The 7284-nt window shown below is 38.2% G+C and overlaps 1 protein-coding gene across 1 annotated transcript in view; it reads right to left on the reverse strand.

Annotated features, from left to right (window-relative positions):
* The window catches only part of kank1a (KN motif and ankyrin repeat domains 1a), a 138781-nt gene extending 131497 nt beyond the window's left edge, over positions 1-7284 (reverse strand). The window contains exon 1 of the mRNA XM_034170801.1: positions 7251-7284. The gene's annotated coding sequence lies outside the window, so the exon portion shown is untranslated. The remainder of the gene's footprint in view (positions 1-7250) is intronic.

The following is a 7284-nucleotide window of genomic DNA, read 5'->3' on the forward strand; positions in this document are numbered from 1 at the left end:
GTTTCCTTAGCCCATTGTAACCTTGTTTTTTTTCTGTTTAGGTGTTAATGATGGCTTTCGTTTAGCTTTTCTGTATGTAAATCCCATTTCCTTTAGGCAGTTTCTTACAGTTTGGTCACAGACGTTGACTCCAGTTTCCTCCCATTCGTTCCTCATTTGTTTTGTTGTGCATTTTCGATTTTTGAGACATATTGCTTTAAGTTTTCTGTTTTGACGCTTTGATGTCTTCCTTGGTCTACCATTATGTTTGCCTTTAACAACCTTCCCATGTTTGTATTTGGTCCAGAGTTTAGACACAACTGACTGTGAACAACTAACATCTTTTGCAACATTGCATGATGATTTACCCTCTTTTAAGAGTTTGATAATCCTCTCCTTTGTTTCAATTGACATCTCTCCTGTTGGAGCCATGATTCATGTCAGTCCACTTGGTGCAACAGCTCTCCAAGGTGTGATCACTCCTTTTTAGATGCAGACTAATGAGCAGATCTGATTTGATGCAGGTGTTAGTTTTGGGGATGAAAATTTACAGGGTGATATCATAATTTATTCCTCAGAATTGAGTGAGTCCATATTTTTTCCCTCTGCTTGGTCTAAAAAAGTAACCATTACTGACTGCCACAATTTTTTTTTCCTGATTTCTTATAGTGTTTCTTAAAGCCAGAAAGTTGCCATTTGAAATGACTTTAGTTTTGTGTCATGTCTGATCTGCTTTTTTTCGACAAAATTAAACAACTGAATGAACATCCTCTGAGGCCGGTGATTCCATAATTATTGCCAGGGGTTGTATAATGCAGAAGAGTTGGAATTTTATGCCCAGGAATGTATAATTTTAATTCCTGAATGAAAGCACTGCTTATCATTTATACAGTGGGTTAGAAAAATGGAACCAGGGATATCTCAGAAGTGTCAGACTGGAAACCAAAGAATTTCATTAAGCAGGTTATCCCAGAGTTTGTGGTCCGACAGCAATTCTTTGATACATTTCTGAATAAACTTGACAAATAATAGAGCTAGAAGGAGAGTACCTCAAATCATTCTAATCCTAAAATGTCTCATCTCCCCACAACAACCCCTACATTAAGTTAATTCTTCTTACCCCACCTCAGACAACAAACAGTAGGCCAGAGTGAAATGACGTCTGAAGAGAAGGGTGACGGTAAGGATACCAGAATATAACTTAGTGATAAGCAGATTAAATGCTCGCCACCCTTGCAGAAAGAGAGAAGGGCCAGCATTATGTTGATGTTTAAGACTTAGCGACTGGGGCAGTGTGACATCGCATGAAATCACAATTCCATTGAAGGGATCCATGAGACTAACCAATCCAGTCCGTGGTTAGAGGGGGGACATAGAAATACACTCCATTGTCAGTGCATGTGTCCATTCCTCACACTTCCTATCAACTACGGCTGCTGTGATTAGACAATGTAATCTATTACACTGATGCTGAAAATGCGTCGTCAATATTTTTAACAGACACGTCTTTTCTTTATTAGTATTATAATAAGTAATAATAATACAGTGTTATAATAATAATTTTGGCTCATCCACAGTGTTCTGATCAGCCCTGGAGCACCAAGGCTGTTCGCTGGGTTTTTCTTCTTCCTGCTGTGTGGCACGTCACATGTGAGTCAAACGCCTGTTTAACCACTTATCTTATAGATGTCTTGCTTTTACGTAGGGATGTCTGTTGGCATGTAGCCAGAGCACCGAGGCGTTGGAAAGCACCCACTCCCCACCTTAGAGTATATATAGGTCCACTTTTTAAGACATTTTAAAAAAACATTTTTGTTTATAACAAAAAACATTTTAACAAATAAGACATTGTTCAAGCAATATTATGCTGAGTGTCCTAGTTTTTTATCAATACAGTTCTGTACTAAAACCCCATTTAAAAAAAACAGTTTATCATCCCCACCCATATCAATTAGGTGGGGATGATAAATGAGGTGGGCTTCATAGATAATTGGCAAAGCTTCTGGGGAAAACCTGGTCTTGTTAGGAGAGACGGCATCCATCCCACTTTGGATGGAGCAGCTCTCATTTCTAGAAATCTGGCCAATTTTCTTAAATCCTCCAAACCGTGACTATCCAGGGTTGGACCAGGAAGCAGAGTTGTAGTCTTACACACCTCTCTGCAGCTTCTCTCCCCCTGCCATCCCCTCATTACCCCATCCCGTAGAGACGGTGCCTGCTCCCAGACCACCAATAACCAGCAAAAATCTATTTAAGCATAAAAATTCAAAAAGAAAAATAATATAGCACCTTCAACTGCACCACAGACTAAAACAGTTAAATGTGGTCTATTAAACATTAGGTCTCTCTCTTCTAAGTCCCTGTTGGTAAATGATATAATAATTGATCAACATATTGATTTATTCTGCCTAACAGAAACCTGGTTACAGCAGGATGAATATGTTAGTTTAAATGAGTCAACACCCCTGAGTCACACTAACTGTCAGAATGCTCGTAGCACGGGCCGGGGCGGAGGATTAGCAGCAATCTTCCATTCCAGCTTATTAATTAATCAAAAACCCAGACAGAGCTTTAATTCATTTGAAAGCTTGTCTCTTAGTCTTGTCCATCCAAATTGGAAGTCCCAAAACCAGTTTTATTTGTTATTATCTATCGTCCACCTGGTCGTTACTGTGAGTTTCTCTGTGAATTTTTCAGACCTTTTGTCTGACTTAGTGCTTAGCTCAGATAAGATAATTATAGTGGGCGATTTTAACATCCACACAGATGCTGAGAATGACAGCCTCAACACTGCATTTAATCTATTATAGACTCTATTGGCTTTGCTCAAAAGTAAATGAGTCCACCCCCACTTTAATCATATCTTAGATCTTGTTCTGACTTATGGTATGGAAATAGAAGACTTAACAGTATTCCCTGAAAACTCCCTTCTGTCTGATCATTTCTTAATAACATTTACATTTACTCTGATGGATTACCCAGCAGTGGGGAATAAGTTTCATTACACTAGAAGTCTTTCAGAAGCGCTGTAACTAGGTTTAAGGATATGATTCCTTCTTTATGTTCTCTAATGCCATATACCAACACAGTGCAGAGTAGCTACCTAAACTCTGTAAGGGAGATAGAGTATCTCGTCAATAGTTTTACATCCTCATTGAAGACAACTTTGGATGCTGTAGCTCCTCTGAAAAAGAGAGCTTTAAATCAGAAGTGTCTGACTCCGTGGTATAACTCACAAACTCGTAGCTTAAAGCAGATAACCCGTAAGTTGGAGGGGAAATGGCGTCTCACTAATTTAGAAGATCTTCACTTAGCCTGGAAAAAGAGTCTGTTGCTCTATAAAAAAGCCCTCCGTAAAGCTAGGACATCTTTCTACTCATCACTAATTGAAGAAAATAAGAACAACCCCAGGTTTCTTTTCAGCACTGTAGCCAGGCTGACAAAGAGTCAGAGCTCTATTGAGCTGAATATTCCATTAACTTAACTAGTAATGACTTCATGACTTTCTTTGCTAACAAAATTTTAACTATTAGAGAAAAATTACTCATAACCATCCCAAAGACATATCGTTATCTTTGGCTGCTTTCAGTGATGCCGGTATTTGGTTAGACTCTTTCTCTCCGATTGTTCTGTCTGAGTTATTTTCATTAGTTACTTCATCCAAACCATCAACATGTTTATTAGACCCCATTCCTACCAGGCTGCTCAAGGAAGCCCTACCATTATTTAATGCGTCGATCTTAAATATGATCAATCTATCTGTTAGTTGGCTATGTACCACAGGCTTTTAAGGTGGCAGTAATTAAACCATTACTTAAAAAGCCATCACTTGACCCAGCTATCTTACCTAATTATAGGCCAATCTCCAACCTTCCTTTTCTCTCAAAAATTCTTGAAAGGGTAGTTGTAAAACAGCTAACTGATCATCTGCAGAGGAATGGTCTATTTGAAGAGTTTCAGTCAGGTTTTAGAATTCATCATAGTACAGAAACAGCATTAGTGAAGGTTACAAATGATCTTCTTATGGCCTCGGACAGTGGACTCATCTCTGTGCTTGTTCTGTTAGACCTCAGTGCTGCTTTTGATACTGTTGACCATAAAATTTTATTACAGAGATTAGAGCATGCCATAGGTATTAAGGCACTGCGCTGCGGTGGTTTGAATCATATTTGTCTAATAGATTACAATTTGTTCATGTAAATGGGGAATCTTCTTCACAGACTAAAGTTAATTATGGAGTTCCACAAGGTTCTGTGCTAGGACCAATTTTATTCACTTTATACATGCTTCCCTTAGACAGTATTATTAGATGGTATTGCTTAAATTTTCATTGTTACGCAGATGATACCCAGCTTTATCTATCCATGAAGCCAGAGGACACACACCAATTAGCTAAACTGCAGGATTGTCTTACAGACAAAGACATGGATGACCTCTAATTTCCTGCTTTTAAACTCAGATAAAACTGAAGTTATTGTACTTGGCCCCACAAATCTTAGAAACATGGTGTCTAACCAGATCCTTACTCTGGATGGCATTACCCTGACCTCTAGTAATACTGTGAGAAATCTTGGAGTCATTTTTGATCAGGATATGTCATTCAAAGCGCATATTAAACAAATATGTAGGACTGCTTTTTTGCATTTACGCAATATCTCTAAAATCAGAAAGGTCTTGTCTCAGAGTGATGCTGAAAAACTAATTCATGCATTTATTTCCTCTAGGCTGGACTATTGTAATTCATTATTATCAGGTTGTGTCCTAAAAGTTCCCTAAAAAAGCCTTCAGTTATTCAAAATGCTGCAGCTAGAGTACTGACGGGGACTAGAAGGAGAGAGCATATCTCACCCATATTGGCCTCTCTTCATTGGCTTCCTGTTAATTCTAGAAATAGAATTAAAATTCTTCTTCTTACTTATAAGGTTTTGAATAATCAGGTCCCATCTTATCTCAGGGACCTCGTAGTACCATATCACCCCAATAGAGCGCTTCGCTCTCAGACTGCAGGCTTACTTGTAGTTCCTAGGGTTTGTAAGAGTAGAATGGGAGGCAGAGCCTTCAGCTTTCAGGCTCCTCTCCTGTGGAACCAGCTCCAATTCAGATCAGGGAGACAGACACCCTCTCTACTTTAAGATTAGGCTTAAAACTTTCCTTTTTGCTAAGCTTATAGTTAGGGCTGGATCAGGTGACCCTGAACCATCCCTTAGTTATGCTGCTATAGACGTAGACTGCTGGGGGGTTCCCATGATGCACTGTTTCTTTCTCTTTTTGCTCTGTATGCACCACTCTGCATTTAATCATTAGTGATCGATCTCTGCTCCCCTCCACAGCATGTCTTTTTCCTGGTTCTCTCCCTCAGCCCCAACCAGTCCCAGCAGAAGACTGCCCCTCCCTGAGCCTGGTTCTGCTGGAGGTTTCTTCCTGTTAAAAGGGAGTTTTTCCTTCCCACTGTAGCCAAGTGCTTGCTCACAGTGGGTCGTTTGACCGTTGGGGTTTTACATAATTATTGTATGGCCTTGCCTTACAATATAAAGCGCCTTGGGGCAACTGTTTGTTATGATTTGGCGCTATATAAAAAAATTGATTGATTGATCAATATTTTTTTTTTTTGCAAATTTCATTGACTGTGGTACAGCTGCTGGAAACACTGGCACGTCTGCTAGGTGGCAAATATGCTTTGGCCAAAGACAGCTAAAGTTTACCGAGCCAGGCCCAGAACTAGCCACTTGTTCAATGACATCAATTTCTATCATATCACATTTTCCACCATGCTGGATTTTTGGTAAACATTAATTTAAAAAAAAAAAAAAACATCCAGGCAAAATTTTGTCCAATTTTCTTGAAAACTGGCACTGCTGATCAGCCCAAGTACCAAAAATCTGTCTAATTTATCTGTCACAGCCAATTAGGAAGTGAGGCCATATGTCAGCAACCTTCTGATGTATCAAAAACAAATTCCGTATGCTGGCTCCAGAACCCATTGTGAGGAAGTATTAAAATAAAATTAAATAAATAAGGTAATTTTGCCTCTAGAGAGCACTGCAGCTGGAGGAGACTGCTCAGCTACAGTTACTGTGATTATTTGTTGATTAATCACATCAGTGTTTGAGGTATATTGGCTCCAAACGATGTATGGTTTTAGAACATCTGGGGACATATATTAAATTTCTAACAAATACGTACACTATGAATCCTTCAAAAGTGGTGGGATATAACCAAGTACATTTCCTCAAGTATTTTATGCTTAAGCCTATATGACATTCTTGTACTTTAGCATTTCTATTTGGCTGAAACTTCGTAAGCAACACTCTCCGTAACCGGAAATCAAGTGACTCTATTGAGTTTTCAAATCCTGCAAAATCAAGCAAGATCTCAGAGAGATGGCTTTCACTGCAAGATATTTTTTATGACATATATATTATAATAATGGTTCAATGGCTACGGAGTCACTTCTTTTCTATTTTCTCTTACTGAATACTCCTACACCAAACACATCTGAGGCAAATAAACTACTTTTTATTTCACTACATTAAATCATACAGCTTCATTTTGTAGTTTCAGACTAATAAAAAGATATCAATAAATACATATCATAATAACAATAAGGATTATTTATATACAAGGGGAAATTCACAAGCCACCTTAAAAATATATACAATACAAATTAGATCAACAGTTCATTTTAATCCCACTACTATTCTGAAATGGGTTAGTCTGCATAAAAAGTCATTTTACCATTATGTATATTTTGACACTAATACTTTCGTAATGTCAGATAAAATTCTCAATCAAGGCCTTTTACTTGCAATAGTATTTCCACCAGTATTTTTATCTGAAGCAGGAGATCAGAGTTCTTCCAACAATGCCCTTTTAGCACATTGTTTCTCACCAATTGAGGCTCAAAGTTCAACCACAAATCAGCATACAAGAAACACTTCCAACACTGGCAAAACATAAAAAAATAAAAAAAAAAATAAAAAAACTTGTTTTGCTCGACAAGATACTATATTACAATATAAATAAAATCCCTACTGTTTGAAGCACAATTTTTCCTAATCAGTAACGTTTGGAATTATTGGACGTTGGAATTACGACAGGTCTACTTCACCAAGAAAACACGAAGCAGTGATTAAATTGCTGACTAACATAACACTCAAAGGAGGAATTCCTCTCTTCCTGTATATTTCCACTGCGGAGATTTTAACTCGCCACAACACTATTTCAGCACTTGAATGTAGCCTTGAATGTGGTTAGCATTCCAAAAACCTCACCGCCTTTGAACGCAGCTCGTCTCCTCTGAACTCC

This window comes from Thalassophryne amazonica, chromosome 5 (genome assembly GCF_902500255.1).
Source record: "Thalassophryne amazonica chromosome 5, fThaAma1.1, whole genome shotgun sequence".
Classification (NCBI taxonomy): domain Eukaryota; kingdom Metazoa; phylum Chordata; class Actinopteri; order Batrachoidiformes; family Batrachoididae; genus Thalassophryne; species Thalassophryne amazonica.